This window comes from Pleurodeles waltl, chromosome 4_2 (genome assembly GCF_031143425.1).
Source record: "Pleurodeles waltl isolate 20211129_DDA chromosome 4_2, aPleWal1.hap1.20221129, whole genome shotgun sequence".
Lineage (NCBI taxonomy): Eukaryota > Metazoa > Chordata > Amphibia > Caudata > Salamandridae > Pleurodeles > Pleurodeles waltl.
In genome coordinates this window covers 1,055,051,735-1,055,070,368 of record NC_090443.1, presented here as the reverse complement: position 1 = coordinate 1,055,070,368, position 18,634 = coordinate 1,055,051,735, and the positions used below count along the sequence as shown (strand labels likewise).

At 46.6% G+C, this 18,634-nt stretch overlaps 1 protein-coding gene across 1 annotated transcript in view; it reads left to right on the top strand.

The window, feature by feature from the left end:
- The window catches only part of BTBD18 (BTB domain containing 18), a 134,519-nt gene that overhangs the window by 24,483 nt on the left and 91,402 nt on the right, over positions 1–18,634 (top strand). The window contains exons 3-4 of the mRNA XM_069233068.1: positions 10,861–10,957; positions 11,526–11,595. The gene's annotated coding sequence lies outside the window, so the exon portion shown is untranslated. The remainder of the gene's footprint in view (positions 1–10,860; positions 10,958–11,525; positions 11,596–18,634) is intronic.

The following is an 18,634-nucleotide window of genomic DNA, read 5'->3' as shown; positions in this document are numbered from 1 at the left end:
TCTATAACAATATGTCTCTAGAGACAAGATTTAAAACAGCATTTCAAAATACAGTCAATAAGAAAGGACTGACTCAAAAAGAGAGTTCGAAATTAGAAAACCATGAAGGTTTATTGAAAAAAATTAAAGGTGCAATACAGAAATAATCAAAAGTAGATGCAGCAGATAGACTATGCTTGTTACATAAACAACAGAGAACAATACTGTGTGCAAGTAGGAAATACCTTGGAGAATGTAGAAAAAGGGTTCTCTTTAGTGAGCTGTTCAAGAACTGTATCATACAGAAATGAACAATCCCCCATCCGGCTGCATGTAGCATCAATAAGGCATCCATTTTGAACAAGATGGCGTTGAGGCCTAACTAAAACCTAGCTAGCCTGAGCCAAAAAATATACATGGTAATGATTTTGTTTCAATTGCAATAGTTCTGTCAATATACATGTGTGAATTAAGGTGCAGCGCAACTGATAGTAATGCATATTGTAGTTCAAAAGTACAAATATATGGGCTTTGACACCTCTCCAGCAATTCCCTAAAGTCCTTGAATCTATAGTGTATAGGTGTTCTGACATACACTACTTTGTATATAATATTTTGTAATTTGTTTCTTTCCCCTGTTCACGTCTAGCAAAGTTATTTTCCTATTGAAGCTTTTCTTCAATTTTTTTGGCACTAGGTTAATCACAAGCTCCTTTTACCATTGTTTCAAACATGCATATTTGTCTGCAATGTGATTAGTATTTAGAATAGTCTATACCTTTAAAACCAGGTGTTGGGCGGAGGAGAGTTTCTGCTTAAATCTCTCAATTTTAGTAAGGTTTCTAGTTGCTCTTTTTCTTTTTTTCTGGTTGTAGGACCCATTGTCTGAGTTCTTTACAATGGAAGTGTTCTGGTTTAGGAACTCAATATATCTCTGTAACTTCTTCGAAAGCTCTAATAGTACCCCTAATTGAAATGTCTCCCACTCTGTAGCAGCTCCCTTTCACCCGATAACTCAAATCAAATCCTTTCCTTCCCAGGAGAGTTCTCATAACCAAACAGTGGGGTGAGGGTTGATGGGTGGGTCATCAGTTGTATCTTGCATAGCATTTGGTCCCAGATTATTAGAGCAGTCCTCGTAAACGGGGAAACATATAGATTCTGCCCATGTTTACAAGGTGACCACAGCACCTCCCCAAGAGGTCTGCTAGTCAGTCAATATAGCACCAGAGTTTGCCATTTCTCCTCCCAGCCTTTCCACCATGTACCTAATTTGGGATGCCTACGTATAGTGTAGTATATCAAGTATTACAACCCTGACACCTTCCAAAAATAGCTTGCAGTGTTTCTTTCCAGGCTTAATCTCGGGTGTTTATATGGAATATGTGAAAATATTGCTTAACTTTTGCAGTGGAGTGAAAATGCTCTGTTTCGCCGATTAGGTGTGGGTGGATCTTTAGCAACAATGGCATTTTTAGGTCCAGGATCTGTGCTACCTAGGGCAGTGTTTAGTGGCACTAGGATCTAAGTCCCATCCCAACTTCTGTATTACAATTGTATAATTTCCTGCATCACACAAACACAAATTTGGGGTTAGCCATATTCCCCAAATACTTCCTGCTCTCCTGTGTCCAGCAAAATGTGGTGAAGCCCCCGTAAACTTGATATCCGCTTTTTGCGTCCCACTGGGATAAGACCCTCTGAAAAAGATAGCCTTGGGTCCTCTAAGGTCACCAGAAGTTCAACAGCAAATGCCGTCAGTTTAAAGGGTATCCTTTCTGAAGTGAATGCCTTTAGTGTATCTCTTCTCACACAAATTTCTTTTAGTAGGAGTTCTAGGGTAAAGGCGAAGAGTAGCGGGGACAGAGAGCACCCCTGAAATGTTCCCTTATTAACCTGGTCCACTTCATACAGTGGCCATTGACCCTGACCTTCATTCACAGTGCTTTGCCAGTACCTCCCCTATGAGTTGTGTCCCAAATCCTATGTTGTGTAAGACATTTGCCTTCTTGTAGAAAATGAAGCAATCTGATTGCTTTTCGTCATCTGACAAGAGGGGACAGCTTCACTCCCTCTTTTGACTTGCAATGTCAATTAAATGTAGGGCTTTTTTAGTGTTACAGCTCTCTTTGTCCCTTTAGTAATTTTTACATCTTAACTGCCAATCTTGAAGTTCATCACCTGAGTCCCCATTGGTCTTCCATAGGTGTGGTATCACTTTTTCCCTAACGGATCTGTGTCAAATTGGGTCTCAAACCACCACGCCATGTGGAGACCAGCAATATTCCTGCAGGGACTTTATTTCCATTACTGAAGGGGAGTGAGAGTGTGTTGGTAACATCCTTGCCTTCTAACTTTAAGACCGCCTGAGCTTCTTTGAAAGAGGAATGCGCAAGCTACAGGTCTTCCCAACAGAAAATCAGCTGAAATGGAGGACTCCACCTATATGTGATTTATTTGAAACGTAGGTATTCTGTGACTGGTGTAAAAATGTTATGTTTCTCAAACGTTACAGAGGAGAGGTCCTCGAATTGCTGAATCTGTACTGCATTGTATCAAGTGAAGGATCAGTTCTTTATCTGAGGAAAAAAGTGCACCCTAGCCACCACATAAGGGAGAAGGTTCCTATTGGCTGATAACAGTGCAACCATGTGATCTCTGTTGATGTGGATTCGGGATTCCCCCTAGATTCTCTAGTAAGGCGTTAATTAGGTCTGTGACTTAATGTTGGATGCCCTCCTGTCCAGTCTACAGCACAAAAGACTTTCACATCCCTACCCTCCTATAAGCTGGGACTTAACCGGAGGCACGTCTTCACCCCGGAGGTCCGAATCAATTGATATATGGATCAGCGCCCCAGAGGAGTTGAGATTCCTGGGATGGGGCAATTAGCTTTTCCCAGCCCCCTTCACTCCAGCACTCGGTGGGGGTGTTGCTCTGACATGCGCGATGGGTCTCACTTAGTCTTAAATATTTCAGGTCTTGCCACCATTTTACAGGGCCGCCGGGTTTAGCAGTGTTCCAAGTACCACTTGTGCTTGCTTTTGAGCTTGTACCTTGCGGAATCTCTTCCAGAAGGTGTTGCCATCACAGCATCTGTGGTCCATCACCCACCTTCCCAGTGGACCTGGTGCGTTCTTGCACAGGTCTTGCTGCACTTACAGAATACTCGACTCCCCCAAGCCTGCTGCTCCTCTGAATCAGGACCAAGCAAGGGCTCTCCGACTCCCACACCATACTACCATGGATGACTCCTTGTAGGAAGTTGGCTCTGTATGTACTGTCTCAAAGTGAGAGATACTGTGCACAGAGTCCAAGGGTTCCCCTTAGAGGTTGATAGTGGCAAAATTAGATAATACTAACGCTCTATTTGTAGTAGTGTGGTCGAGCACTAGGCTTATCAGTGTGTAGTGTTACGCATTTGTTGTACACACACAGGCAATAAATCAGAACACACACTCAAAGACTTAACTCAAGGCCAATAGGTTTTTATATAGAAAAATATGTTTTCTTAATTTATTTTAGAACCACAAGATTCAGAATTCAAGTAAGTACATAAATTGTAAGGCACTCGGCATAGGTAAATATGGAACTCTGAATTACAAAAGGAATGTACACAGTTTTGGCAAAAATGGCAAATAGCTATTTTAAAAGTGGACACTGTGCAAAAATAAACAGTTCCTGGGGGAGGCAGTGCTTAATTTTTGCTTCTTGTTTCCGGTGCGGAGCACCGGCCTTTACTTTTGAGGGCCGGCACTCATTTTTCTGCCTCAAGCATTTACTGCGAGCAAAAGACACCTTTGGGAAAGACGGAGGAAGAGAAAAACGAAAAAGCATCACAATCGGAGAAAGCAGAAAGGTGCAAGAGTTAGCTGAAGGGGCAGGGAGTGGCTGTAAATGGATTGAAGAGGCTCGAGATGGCTTCAGGATTACGCTGCCTCAGTATTCCGTTTTCGCACATTTAATAGCATCAGCCGCGTGTTTAAGAGGAGGGCTTTGAGCACCGGCACGTTTTTATTTACAAATTAAGTGCTGGGGGGAGGTAAGTATTGGTTCGTTTTTCAGGTAAGTAAAGCACTTACAAGTTCAGTCTCCGAGGCATAAGCAGCCCACCGTTGGGGTTTCAAGTTAACCCCAAACACCCAGCACCAGCATCACAGGGCCGGTCAGGTGCAGAGGTCAAAGTAGGGCCCAAATAGCATAGGTGCCTATGGAGAATAGGGGTGCTCCGGTTCCAGTCTGCTAGCAGGTACGTACCTGCGTCCTCGGGGAGCCGACCAGGGGGGTTTTGTAGAGCACTGAGGGAGTCACAAACAAGCACACAAAATACATCCTCAGCGGCACAGGGGCGGCCGGGTGCAGTTTGTGAAGTAGGTGTCGGGATTCAGGTAGGGATCAATGGAGAGACCCGGGGGTCACTTTGGCGTTGCAGGCAGGGCTCAGTGGTGCTTCTCGGGCCATCCACTGACTGGGCAAGGAAGAGGACCGCCTGCTGGTCACTCCTGCACTGGTAGTTGGTTTCTCTCAGGCCTGGGGGCTGTGGGTGCAGTGCTTATTCCAGGCGTTGGGTTCCTTTGTTACCGGGCAGTCGCGGTGAGGGGGAGCCTCTGGAATCTCTCTGCCATCGTCGCTGTGGGGGTGCAGGGAGATCGTTTCAGGGTGTCCACGTTGTGGGAGTCGCCTGGGGGTCTTTGCTGCAGTGTTGGTCTCTCTGGGTGCAGAGTGTTGGAGACTCACGCTTCCGGAGTGAGGCTAGAGTCCCTTTAAAGATGGTTTCTTCTGTGTAGATTAGACAGAGCTGTGGGGGTGCAGGGAGGTCGACTCGGGGTGTCCACGTCGTTGGAGTCGCCTGGCGGGTCCTCTCCGCAGTGTTGGTTCTTCTGGACACGAGCCGGGGGCGTCGGGTGCAGAGTGTTGGGGACTCACACTTCCGGAGTGAGGCTGGAGTCCCTTTAAAGATGGTTGTTTCTTGGTTTCTTGGACAGAGTCACTGTCCACTGGAGTTTCTTGGCTCCTTTGGGTGCAGGTCAGTCCTCAGAGGTCGCTGGTCCCGCTGGATGCGTCGCTGTGCAGGTTCTTTGAGTCTGGAGACAGGCCGGTAGGGCTGGGGCCAAGTCAGTTGTTGCCTCTGTCGTTTCTGCTGGGCTTTCAGGTCAGCAGTCCTCCTTCTTGCTTCAGGTCGTCAGGAGTCTGGTTTGCTGGGTTCAGGGTCACCCCTAAATACTCAATTTAGGGGTGTGTTTAGGTCTGGGGGGCAGTAGCCAATGACTACTGTCCTTGAGGGTGGCTACACCCTCTTTGTGCCTCCTCCCTGTGGGAAGGGGGGCACATCCCTAATCCTATTGGGGGGAAGCCTCCAAAACAAGATGGAGGATTTCTTAAGGCAGGGGTCACCTCAGCTCAGGACACCTTAGGGGCTGTCCTGACTGGAGGGTGACTCCTCCTTGTTTTTCTCATAATCTCCACCGTACTTGCCGCCAAAAGTGGGGGCAGTGGCCGGAGGGGCGGGCATCTCCACTAGCTGGAATGCTCTGGGGTGCTGTAACAAAAGGCATGAGCTTTTGAGGCTCACCGCCAGGTGTTACAGTTCCTGCAGAGGGAGGTGAGAAGCACCTCCACCCAGTACAGGCTTTGTTCCTGGCCACAGAATGACAAAGGCACTCTCCCCATGTGGCCAGCAACATGTCTGGTGTGTGGCAGGCTGGCAAAACTAGTCAGCCCACACTGGAAGTCGGGTATGTTTTCAGGGGGCATCTCTAAGATGCCCTCTGGGTGTATTTCACAATAAAATGTACACTGGCATCAGTGTGCATTTGTTGTGCTGAGAAGTTTGATACCAAACTTCCCAGTTTTCAGTGTAGCCATTATGGTGCTGTGGAGTTCGTGTATGACAGACTCCCAGACCATATACTCTTTATGGCTACCCTGCACTTACAATGTCTAAGGTTTTGCTTAGACACTGTAGGGGCACAGTGCTCATGCACTGGTGCCCTCACCTGGGGTATAGTGCACCCTGCCTTTTGGCTGTAAGGCCTGCTCAAGGGGTGACTTATCTATGCCATAGGCAGTGTGAGGTTGGCATGGCACCCTGAGGGGAGTGCCATGCCGACTTAGTCATTTTCTCCCCACCAGCACACACAAGGTGGCAAGCAGTGTGTGTGTGCTGAGTGAGGGGTCCCCAGGGTGGCATAAGACATGCTGCAGCCCTTAGAGACCTTCCCTGGCATCAGGGCCCTTGGTACCAGAGGTACCAGTTATAAGGGACTTACCTGGATGCCAGGCTTGTGCCAACTGTGGAGACAAAGGTACAGTTTTAGGGAAAGAACACTGGTGCTGGGGCCTGGTTAGCAGGCCTCAGCACACTTTCAAATCATAACTTGGCATCAGCAAAGGCAAAAAGTCAGGGGGTAACCATGCCAAGGAGGCATTTCCTACACTCCTATTTTATGTTGTCCACATTTCTCCCTGCCCCCAGGCCCAGGTGTTTGTGGATGTCCATGAATGGGGTCAGAGGGCACCCACTGCTCACATGGTGTGTAGGCCACTAATGTCATCTTGGAGCTCTGCTGCTCCGTTCTGCCTCACTCCCAGGAGGTGTGCAGGCTGAGAGTGGTCTCCAGGCTCTTTCTACTGTCCTCCACTCCTGTCGTGCATCAGGGGAAGGGTTTTTCTGAGAAGAGGGTGGTCGAGCAGTGGCACCCAGGTGAAGCAGAGTCGTGCCAGTGCCATCTTCAACCGTCTGGCCATGCCCTCTATTCACACTTTCTAGGCAGGGAATGTGGATCTGTCTCCAATGTCAGAACCTATTTGGGATGTTCTCTTTCAAGTGCCGTTCTCCGGCTGCTTTGCAGGCACAGTTTGTATTAAGTGATGCCTCTCATAGGGGTGGCACTGAGTGTCTCCAAGCTTGAGCTCCACTAACATGAGCTCAGTGAAAAGAGGTTTCTTCAGAGGTACTTAAAAGGGGACAGGCCTGACCTATACCTTTCCTCACTTGGTACAAAATAAACTGCAGACCTACCCCACGCCTCGCATTTGGAATGGAGTGGCATATTGAAATCACTTTCTCCTCCAATTGTTTGAGGCAGTTCAAGCTCGTCAGAAGCCTTCTCCTCTTCCGGAGGAGCAGCCCAGTATAACTTCCCAGTAGTTACCCTAGTTTCCTTTGCCGCCTGTGGGGCTGGGGCTTGAGCAGCGGACACAGACTTACATGAGTATAATTTCAGATGAGATTGCGGAGTCTCTCTGCCACAGGTCGCATCCAGTCCTTCCTTGCGCCTTTTGTGCTGCCATTATACACTTGGGTAATATTTTCCAGGAGGCCAGATAGTAAAGGTAGCACTTAGCTGTACATGTTGAAGGAAATGCATGGGATACCACAGTTTGATTATTGAAACTGTTCCAAGATGTGAAAGAGGCCACAATCTTCTTCGTCCTCCTCATCACCAGGTTCAGACCCTCTTGATCACTTCCTCCCATCCGTGCCTCTCAGTCTCAGTGCTCCGGCGTCCACTGCCTCCCCCTTTGGGTCAATAAAACGGCAAATGCTGGACAGGGCGGTTGGTAAATCCACAGTGCACCCATCTCCTGAACTGGATACAGCTTTATAGCCTCCTGGGCTGTAGCGTACCGTGCCACGTGGGAGCACAACGTGTGTGGGCTGGTGGCAACAAATGATAGTACGCTGGAATAAGACTGTGTTGTATAGTTTTGTAGATATTTGAGAAGTGAAGATTTTATCAGTTGGATGCTTGTAGCATATGTTTGAAGTAGTTATATGAATATACGTTTGCCATGAAGAAGGTAGAGCAGATAGCTTGTAGGCTGCTAAATCTCTGTGTTCAAAGATTATTGTTAGACCTGTCAGCTCTTGGCGTGGTTTCCCCTGTCTGTTTTCTTCTGACCTCCTGTTTTTGATCCTGTGCTGAATTTCCTTTTTGCAGACTTTAGTACTCTGGGCACTTTGCCACTGCTGACCAGTGCTAAAGTGCAAATGCTTCCTGTCCAAACTGTTTATCCATGACTGGCATATTTGATCACAGCCCTCAGACTTAAATCAAATGTAATGGGGGAAGGCAGCCCCCTGGCTGCACAGGGGACTGCCACCTCACCGGGGCTTAAATCAAATTTAGTGCAGGGGGGCACACAGGCCACTCCTGCTCCCCTGGGGACCACCACCTCCCCGGGACACTAAACACAAACTGTTCGGGGTCTGCGCTGCCCACCTGCAGCCCCGGGGACCGCCACCTCCCTGGGGCCTTAATCGGACTTAATGGCGGTATCCCCCCCCCCCATCCCCCCCCCCCCGAACCACCCTCCCCTGCCCCAAACACGCAGCCACGAGGACCACCACTTCCGGGGCTTTAGTAAAACAATGAAGGGGGGTCCTTAGGGCTGTTAAAGCAGCTCCCTGCATGTGGGAGAAGTGCTGGCTCCCATACGACATGGAGAGCCATCTAGGACTGCAGGGGCCTTGAGGCTCCCCGTGGTCCTGTCACTCTCTCCCTCTCTCACATCCTATAATGAGATAGAAGGGAGCGAGAGAGTCATTGCAGTGGTCTCTCCATGCAGTGACTTTTGAAAAATAAACACGCCACAGGACGAAGTCACCTGTGGCATAATGGTTAAGATCACAGACCCTCACACTGAAAGTTGAGGGTTCTAGTCCAGGTCTGTAGTAATTTCCCAACTGTAATTACTTTTAAACTGTACACGTTAAAGGTTCATACTAAAATGTGATCTCACTCTTTTTAATTGATAAAAAGTTTTTCTTTTCAATTTGTCCAGAAATATCCTATTCTAAGTATGTCATTTACCAAAGCCTAAAAAACTCTCTATCTCTCACTCTATTTCTCTCTCTCTGTTTCTCTTTTTCAGTCTTTCTCCCACTCAGACCCTTACGCACCCACTCACAGACCCACTCAGACACTCATGCACCCACTCACAGACCCTCTAGCACCCCCCCTCACTGACCCACTCACACCCTTACGCACCCACTCACAGATCCACTCAGGCCGTCATGCACCCACTCACAGACCCTCTAGCACCCCCTCACTGACCCACTCACACCCTTACACACCCACTCACAGATCCACTCAGGTCCTCATGCACCCACTCACAGATCCACTCAGGCCGTCATGCACCCACTCACAGACCCTCTAGCACCCCCTCACTGACCCACTCACACCCTTACACTCCCACTCACAGATCCACTCAGGCCGTCATGCACCCACTCACAGACCCTCTAGCACCCCCTCACTGACCCACTCACACCCTTACACACCCACTCACAGATCCACTCAGGCCCTCATGCACCCACTCACAGACCCACTCAGACTCACACACCCAGTCACAGACCCACTGAAACTCTCATGCACCCACTCTCCACCGACACTGATGTACCCACTAAGACACTGATGCACCCACTCTCCAGTCCAGGCAGATAACTCTCATAGCCCCTCGCACCCCCAGATACACCTGCTCACACCAAGAGAGACAGGCTGCGGTCAGCTCCCGCCGCACACAGCCAAAGGGCCGTGTGCAGCATGGGGTTGGGTGGTTAGAAATACCCCCACCTTCTTCAGTGCATACCAATTGTGCCAAGATTTTTGTAGAGCCTCAGCTGTGCTGTCATGGTCTGGTACCAGGTAACGCCCAACTCAAGAAGATATTTCCAAATCTCATGGTAGACAACACTTCTCTCATAAAAGTCCAGTCAGCTCTGTCAAGCACTTTCTCCATGTTTGAAGATAGCAGTAGCATTCTCTGGTTTCCTCACAGCCTATGGCATTCAAATGTAATGTCTGCTGAGTGTCTGCTCAAAGTGAAACTTTTTGTTCTGGGTGTAGTACTCTGAGCATCGAGATCGGAGGCACCGTCTGCAGCTGGTTTGCCTGGTTTGAGAATGAGGGAGAACTTAGTTTATCATCCTGGGCTCTCCCCTGAAAAGACTCTTAGGAACATTGGTTGCAGTCGAACACCAAGTTCCTTATAGCAGGCTGGCGTAAAACCATCCCGCTCTATACAGTTTAAGGGTTTTAAGAGTTTGGAAGGCTCTTCTAGTTTATCTTTGCCTGTCTCAGTTTTTGGGAAAGTTGAGCCTGAGATAGGTGGTCTCGTCGGGGCGGGTTGCGGCATCCATAGGTTGTCCCGTGTATAATTCTTTATAAAGGCTGCACAAGCTCTCTGCTCCCTTTGCTTCTCTAGTATGAACAGATTCGCAGTAGTTTAATTCCCAGGTGTTTAATTCCCAGGTTTTTCTCTTCTTCGAAAAATTGAGTATAGTGAAGGAGTAGCTTATGCTGTCGACTTGGATTGTTCTGCTCTGTCCACGTAGTCCCAGGACTCTGCCTGTGTAGTATGTGCCTCATCAGTCTCTCAGGGTTTCTCTCAGCTTTGTAAACCGTGATTCACTCATTGTTTTCAGCCGCACAGCTTTGGCTATAAAGTGCACCGTAGAACTACATGGAGAGCATCGATAATGTAGCTGGATTGCTTTTTTCCATCATGATTTATAGTATAATGAGAGATGCTTTGGCTAATCTTCTAAAGTTACCATACAGGCAAACTTCTGTTAACAAAAATATAGTCCAGGTGTAGATAACTCCAGGGGTCGCTTATGATGGTCCACCTACTCTCACCGCAGGGCCTGCCAGCTCTCCCAGTGCATCCATGGCACATGCTGGGAGAGCTGCAGACAGTCTGCTTGGTTGCTTTCTCCTTGTACACCGACTTGTTGCACTAGGCCCCATCCTTGTCATCTAGGTATAAAAGCTACTCCACGGGAAACCTATTTTAAGATATAAGTTTATCAGGACATTCTAGCGTTATTGTAGCTAAAAAAAAGTTAGTAATTGGATTTCTTTGTTATTTTGTGTTTAGTAACTTGTCTTCTGAATATCCAAGCCTCAAGCAGAAGTGGGAGAACTCCTTCCGTCAAGTATCTTTAATCACCTGGAGGCGCACACCATGATGCCAGGTGATCCCCTGCTTTGTGCTCTCTCCTTCACTCCTGTCCACCCCTCCTCCCTTCACTGTTTCCCCTGTCGTTTCTCCCTCTGTATTCTCTTTCTCTGCTCATTCCTTCTCACCCTGTCCTCCACCTCCTCTCCCACGAGGCTTGTACTCAGTGTTTTTCGTTTTCTTTTCATTTCTTTCCCTTTTTTCACTCCATGGCTCTCACCTTAGCTTCCCTTCATCTGTACCTGTTACCATGTCCTCTCCTCAGCCTCCATGTAATGTGTGTTCCTTTTATGTGCCTCTCTCTGTCTTGACTCATCTCTTATGTCTGTTTCCATCGAATCCTTCACTACTTTTCCATCCTTTTTTGTGCTTTTTTTATCTCTTTCCCCTATCACTTCCTTATCAGTTTTGCCCCCCTCCATCTTCCTCTCTCTGATCCCTCCACAGCTCTTGTTTCCAGGTCATCATTTTCCCTTTTCTCCCCCTGCTTCCACATCCCCTGCTCTGTCTGTTTTCGCCTCCCTCTTTCACCCTCTCTCCTCTAACCCTGGCGCCTGTGTCTCCATCTCTCTTTCTCTGCCAAGGTGGAAGCCGAGGAGGAGGACTGGAAGCAAGTTAGTCCTTGAAGTTGTGGCTTCGCTTCTTCCTGCAGAGGTAGGATTGAGACAACTTGTAAGTTCAGCTGATTCTAACCATGGGGGGTTACGCTGTGACTCAGTGTATCCAAGGTTGTAGTGCGGAGAAGTTCTAACCTAGACATTGACGTGAACTGATAAAGAGCAGGAAAGCGGTCAGTAGAATGCGAAAGATGGATAGAAATAGAGCACTGCACAGAAGTAGGCTGGGTGGGGTGATGGAGCCCAGATGTCTCTGTGGGAAGCATGGGTGCTCAGTGGGGCGTATTCCCACCAGTTTGCAATGCTAGCTCCTGGTCAGGCAAACGCTGTTCCTCTAAGACTGCCATCTGCCCCTCAGTAGGGCAGGACTGAGGCGGAAGGCGACTTCAGCGAATGTGTATTAGGGGCCGTCGCACCCAGCGCTTCGCTTGACTCTGAAGCTCTCAGACCAGATTAGTAAAATCGGAAAGCATTTTATGGTCAGCATAAGGCCCAAAGGACAAACATTGGATCAGTCACTGCACGGTGATAGTGTTTTAGGGTGACATTTGCAATCCACTTGACTTCGTCGTTGTTAATTGACAGTCAGTCATTGAACGTTCCTTCTCATTACGCACAAGTGGTCGCTGCAGGATTCTTCTCCTCCAGTAGCATAGCATGACTCTGACCTGCTCGAAGCTTCTTCTTGGCTTCGGTCAGGTCAGGGGAGCGAGATGATAGTCCGTTGCCTTAATGCAGGCTCAATTCGTAGTTTTCAAACCTCACAGAGATCTGTGGATTGCGTCTCCACAGCAGACAGTATGCTGTGGTCCTTCTGAGTCTGCCTGAGCCAGTAGGTGGGAGGTACCCTCGCCTCTCACCAACCACCTCAGTCCTTGGTGTTGATGCCAAAGTCCTCACCTTGCTCAGAAGTTCCCTCTTTCCAGATAGCAGTTCCAGGGATAAGTTATCTTCCCACTCACTGCCCTGTTCCTACAAAGGATCTTCACCAAGACCAGTGATAGAACAGTAACTTTTTAAAATGCGTTTAATTGAGAAAGAGAAAAATAAAGTTTATGAATTAATCAATATAATTTAGAAGAACATACTTTGTAAAAGGTTCCTTTCCATATTCAATTAAATTCCCAAAGCTCCTTCAGCTCATTTCAAGCCCAGTTCTTGCTGTCCAGACACCCCAGATGGATTGATATTTATACTCACCCCACTGCCATTCACTTTGTACAGTGCCCTCTCTGCACCAGAACTGGCAAACAACTTAAACATCCAATACTGCAACTCTTTGTTATACATAATTAGATTAACACAATTGCATCAAGTGTAACTTGCCCAAGTTCCTTAGACGTTTGTTAGTCAGTCCCAGATATAATTGCTAGTGTTGAAAGGCTCTATTTTTTGTGTAATCTGTTGAAGGCTCTTCAGAATTGCTAACTAGTTGCTAAAATTGGCAATTTTGCAAACATACGAACCATGCATGCAGCAGGTATTACACATCTTAAACATCTGGAGTCTTTTCAGTACCCCATGGATATGATGTATATATTGTGTACTAGAGGGTATATAGAGGCTTAAATCATTGCATCTTCAAACTCACAGAGATTCACAGAGGATGGACAAGTTTAATACTGTATTAAAATCACTCCCTGCCCCCTCCGAACAATAATTCTCAGGTGCATTCATCATCCTGCCTTTCTTTCCAGAAAGAAACTGCATGAAGTTCTGATGTGACTTTTGGAAGGATATTCCTGAAGTCATTTTGGCAGTTTTCTTTCATGCTCAGGCTTCTAGTTCTGTCCTGTTTCTTAGGAGCCTCACGAAGGTGGGCTCTGTGGCTCGCTTCCCACATTCACACACAGCCTCTCACTGCTGACTTCTGTACGTATGGTATGCAAGTGACAGACAGCAGAGATATGCCTGTGCAAAGCCTGGAGCTTCTGTTTGAAACAACATCAGATGCAGCACCTAGCAGAGGTGGGGGGGAGGGGGGGTGTCACCTTACTCTGATTACCCACCCCCAGCTTTACCACAGTGTCACAGACTCTGCTAAGTGACTGGTCAGTTTGAGTCTGCCTTTGCATAGGCCATTTACGTCGATTCCCGAAACCGAGGCTGGTCTCACCCAAGCTAGTTTGGTGACCCTTGATTCCAGGCTTCCATGAAATCACAGATACTTCAGTTCCCAAAGTCCAGAATAGTGTGCGTGTGTTCGCCCTCAGTTACCCATTTCCCTGCTCAGTCCCGGGTCCTCCAGTCTCAGCCCACTGCCGTTCCTATGTGGCAGTGTGTTCCGTATGTTGTGATTGCGACCCTTGCTCGCCGTCCCCTTCCATCTCCCTGTGCATGCTCTCCAGTAGTGCCGCCAAAATCTCCAAGTCCTCCTGAAACTTGTCTCGGCGATTGAGCTTCATGTGAACCTCGTCTGCCAGTCCCCACTCAGAGGCATCCTTGTGTCACATGGCTTAAGAGAAGTGGACCAAGTGGACATCCAGCCTATGGCCACTCTCCTTTTTGCCAAAACCAAGGCCAACTGTAGGAACCTCCAGTGCATCTTACCTCCTCTGGGTTGTTTGACAATACTGAGTAAGCACACCTGGGGCGACTCCTCAAGTGTCAAGCCTGTCACGGCTTGGATTCACGTGATCACTGTTACCCCAAAACCCCGTATTCAAGGGCACTCCCAAGCCCCTCCCCCCCCCCCCCCCCCCCCCAACATCTGGGGCATTCTGCATTCCTACCATCATACATTCGGCTGAGTTTAGCGGGTGTTAAATATGTGCTATGCACATGGTTAAAAGGCGTTAAGTAATATCGCAGCCACTGAAGAGGGATTTGACCTATTCACTTTAAGGTTGGTAGACTCCAAGAATCAGTTAATCTTTCTTTTCTATGGATCAAAAATCTACCCTCCATCTGCTTTTTTCCCCACAGCTTTCTTTCCATGAGAATACGTCTTTGCTTTTATTGACATTCTGTGTCCTTTGTTTTAAGGTAAAACTTTTTTCCTGTCACTTAAGGCCCATGTTGTTTGAGGAAGCAGTCTCGTGTTGCGCCATCGAGACAGCTATAGTTTATGGCACTGATTTGTTTAGACACCAGGGCAATGTTTTACCTGATGTCTTTCATATACTGAATGTTAGTGTCCCAGAGAGACCCTACTGCTTGCTGATAGTTTTGCAGTCTTTAAGATTATACTCTTTGGGATTTTGTTCTCCAGTAATGGCTAGTGTTGAATTGCATATCAGAGGAGGTTGGCTTTCAGAAGTTGCTTTGCCTTGAATGTTTAAAAGAGTAAATCAAATATATTCATATTCAACTCATTCAGGCTGTTACTTAAAGCCACAATCAATTTCTATTGGCACAGAGGAACTAGAGGAATATCTATGCAATTTTCTTATCTTAATTGGTGAGACGAAAAATGCCTTAAAATGATGAAAGAACTCATGGCAGCCCTTTAAACTAGAAGGATCACTGTGAAGGGGGGCAGTGCTTGAAGCTAGACGTCCTTACAAACATCTTATAAGACTCAAGAAGAGAAACGAGCACACAAAGACTTGGCAAGCCCTGCAAGCTGCGATTGATCAGAAGGATCCAAAGAGGTTCTGGGGAATTACTCATTGGGGCTCTAAAGGTCCTGCCCTAACCATGGAGGCCAGCATAAGCCCCTTTGCTTTGCTATACCAAAGTCCTGCCGAAGCTGAAGAACATAACATGATAATCGGCCTGTATGGAGACCCAAAGACCCAACACTTACCCACAGCTGTATCCCACCAGCACCATCTCTCAGAAGTTGCATATAACAAGGCAGAAGTAGTTAAAGACATCCTATATAAAATAATCGTGCAAAGCTCCAGGGCCAGACAAGGTCCCAGTCGATGTGTTCAAAAAACACCTTTTCACATGGCAGGACCCTCTGACTTTCAATACCATAATGGCAGAAGGTGAAGTTCCAGACTCCTGGAGGTCTCCCGTTATAGTGCCAATTTATAAGAAAAGGGAGGAGAGATGATCCCACTAACTACTCGCCAATCTCTCTATTTGATGGCAGTGGTAAAATCTTCAGTAGACTGCTACTGTCTTGGTTGGAGTCCTAGATGGACAAGACCCACATTATATCTACCTCCAGGTTGGGTTTTGCTGAGTGCAGAGTAAAATTGGCCAAATTCTGAGGTTGTTTATGAACTGCTTGAAGTATGTAGTCTTGCAAAACTCCCCTCTCTTCCTCATCTTTATAGACCTATAGACGGCCGTTGATGACGTTGACCGGTCAATTCTCTGGAGTATTCTGGAGAAATACAGTGTCCCAAATTACCTACTGAGGCTCCTAATGAATCTGCTTAATTGTAATAGAGCAACTGTGAAATGCAGGAGTAAGGGCTAATGCACGGACGCATTGACATTCATACAGGTGGCAGACAGGGCTGCGTTTTAACCCCAGTCCTGTTCAGCATCTATTTTATTGGCATAAGTAAGTTCCTCATTAAGCAGGGCCTTGGTGTATCCAAGATGGAGAACAAGCTAGTAACAATTCCAATGTTTTCCGTTGACACAGCTTCTCTAGCACGCACAGAATTAGCAATGCATCGGCTCTTGGAAGGCTTCAAATTGTTTTGCAAAAAAAGGAACTTAAATTCCAGTATAAAGAAAACTAAATTTTTGATAATTAAACCCAAATACAAGCTAAGGTCGTCATTCAGGATCTGTGGGAAACCCATTGAGCAGGTCAAGACCTACTAATGCCTGGGTATTTGGATCAATGATTAGCTCAGCTGGGGAGCCCAAGTAGCCAAACCTAAAATAATACTGTCTCAACAGGCCGGAGTGATGCAGAGATATGCAAATAGCGGCAGAGACCACCTCGTCAAGCCAGCACTACCTGCACACAAAGCAAAAGCTGCAGTGGCTAGCCCCCATGGTGTCAACATTTGGGGATACATAAATCTGCATGCTTTACAAAAATTGGGAAACACTTTTTGAGGCATTCTTTATATCTAGGTCCAGGCACACTAATGGTGATACTTACATCATAACTAGGGATGACAGCCTTGGAGGACATCATTGCTTTTCATCCTATACGCTGTGAATTCTAGTTTGGATTACCCCAGCTCTTGCAGCTTATCAGAACATCCTGTAGGATCTTCTGAGAAGCCAGAACTCAGACATGTTGAGAGCACTCTGACGTAAGCAGATGTTCAGATCTCTTGCTCGACCCAAATTTGCTGAACAAAGCCTCATTACAAATGGTAAAAAATAAATTCTGGGTCCATTCTATGGCGCTAGCATGAGGCCTAGAAAAGTACCCTCGTGACATACATGGTATTGAAGCCCAAGCCCTGGAGGGAGCCATTCCTTGATCTAATATTTCTCCCTGAGAAAAGGGCTTCATACCTCAGCTTCAGATTTTTAAACCTACAGGTTAAGTCCTTCTCCAAGTCCTGGTCCAAGACCTCTGGACCTAAAGACAAGACATGTTGCTGTTCTTTGGGTGGCCCAGAAACAGTCATGCACTTTGTTTCTCTGCTCTACTTTTGTGGATCTATGAAGGTTTTACCTTCACTCCCTGTTTTTAAAATATAACCTAAGGAACTGCAAGGCTGCTGTAATTTTCTGCTAAAGAACAGACCGGACAGAAATGTATCAGACTGTAGCATCCTATGTACATGCTGCATGGAAGGCTACAAGAGCTGACAAAAGCTAGAGTTGCATGATTAGTGGTCATAGCAAGCTAGTATGTAATTGGTTTTGCCTGTATGGTGTCGGTTTTACAATATAGAACAGCTTACATAAATAGACCACCAGCTGTGCATAGGCCTGCCAGTCGAAACAATGTCAGAAACACATACAAGTAACCTACACCATTTCTAACTAGTATAAGCACACAACCAATGTAACCGCCTGTGTATTACTGAATCACACTGGGTTGGACCTTCATTCTTCCAGAAGGCTAACATCTTCTCCTGCATGTTAAATAGCATTTATCACTGTGCACCGGCTCCCAACTTCGGACCCATGACGGTAAACGGGGGTGTTTTTCTATATGAGTCTCCAATTTCAGCTTATGCATTTTATTAATGCCTTCAATTAATGTGGTCTGCACTTAGGCTCAGGATCGTCTCTTGCTGGACACTTAGCTTGCTGCCCTTCACTGCTTAATATGCAAGTCTAGCTGTAATTATTTTCTGGTGCTGCTGACAGCTTATTCTAACCTGCACCTGGGATTTAATTTAATCATGAGAACTGTTTGGGGTTGTAGTGTGATTGTGTTTTGATCAGTTCATGTCCCAAATTGTTTGCCTTATGTCCCAAATTGTTTACCTGTTGCATTCATTTTATTATTGTAACAAGTACATAGACTTAGGAATGGCATTGGCCAGTCTTTCAGCCTGCAGCCCACTACCTCCTAATCACACAAATCTGGCTGCTGTTATCTTCTCGCTGTACTAGTACCCATTTTTAATCTGCATGTTCACTTTATTGTATGCACTTGTACTATCCGAGGCTGCAGCATACTTATGTGTCATGATTAATCAACGTTTTAAAAGTTTTTAGATGTTTTACATACATAGATTTTATGGGAACATTTCTTTTAACTGTTTAACTGACCAACCTTCTGTGACGGATTTCTGAACTAGTGATGAATCCTCATCCTGTGTGAAAGACTCGAGCCATTCTTTCTTAGTAAAACCTTTCTCACAACACATATCAGTTGCTGCAATCTAGTGTTCTTAGTCTTCCTTGTCGTCTGGAACATTGAGCATACATAGAGGAACAGGTTACCTTGACAGATAATCTGCTCTGATGTTTCTACCCCCAGCAGTGTGATCTACCTCAGAGTTGTACTGAAGTCACTGTGAGCACCATCTCACAATCCTCTGGGTATTGATCTCTGCGTTTGTGATCAGAATGTACACAAGTGGTTTGCATTCAGTCATAAGGGTGAATTTCCTGCCCCACATAAACCGTTCAACAGCCCAGCAACAAGCTACTCCTTCTTTTCCGATGACTGAAAAATGTTTTCATTATAACAAAGTACCCTTGAAGCCAAACCTACAGTTCTTTCACCTTCACTCTGTTGTGAAATA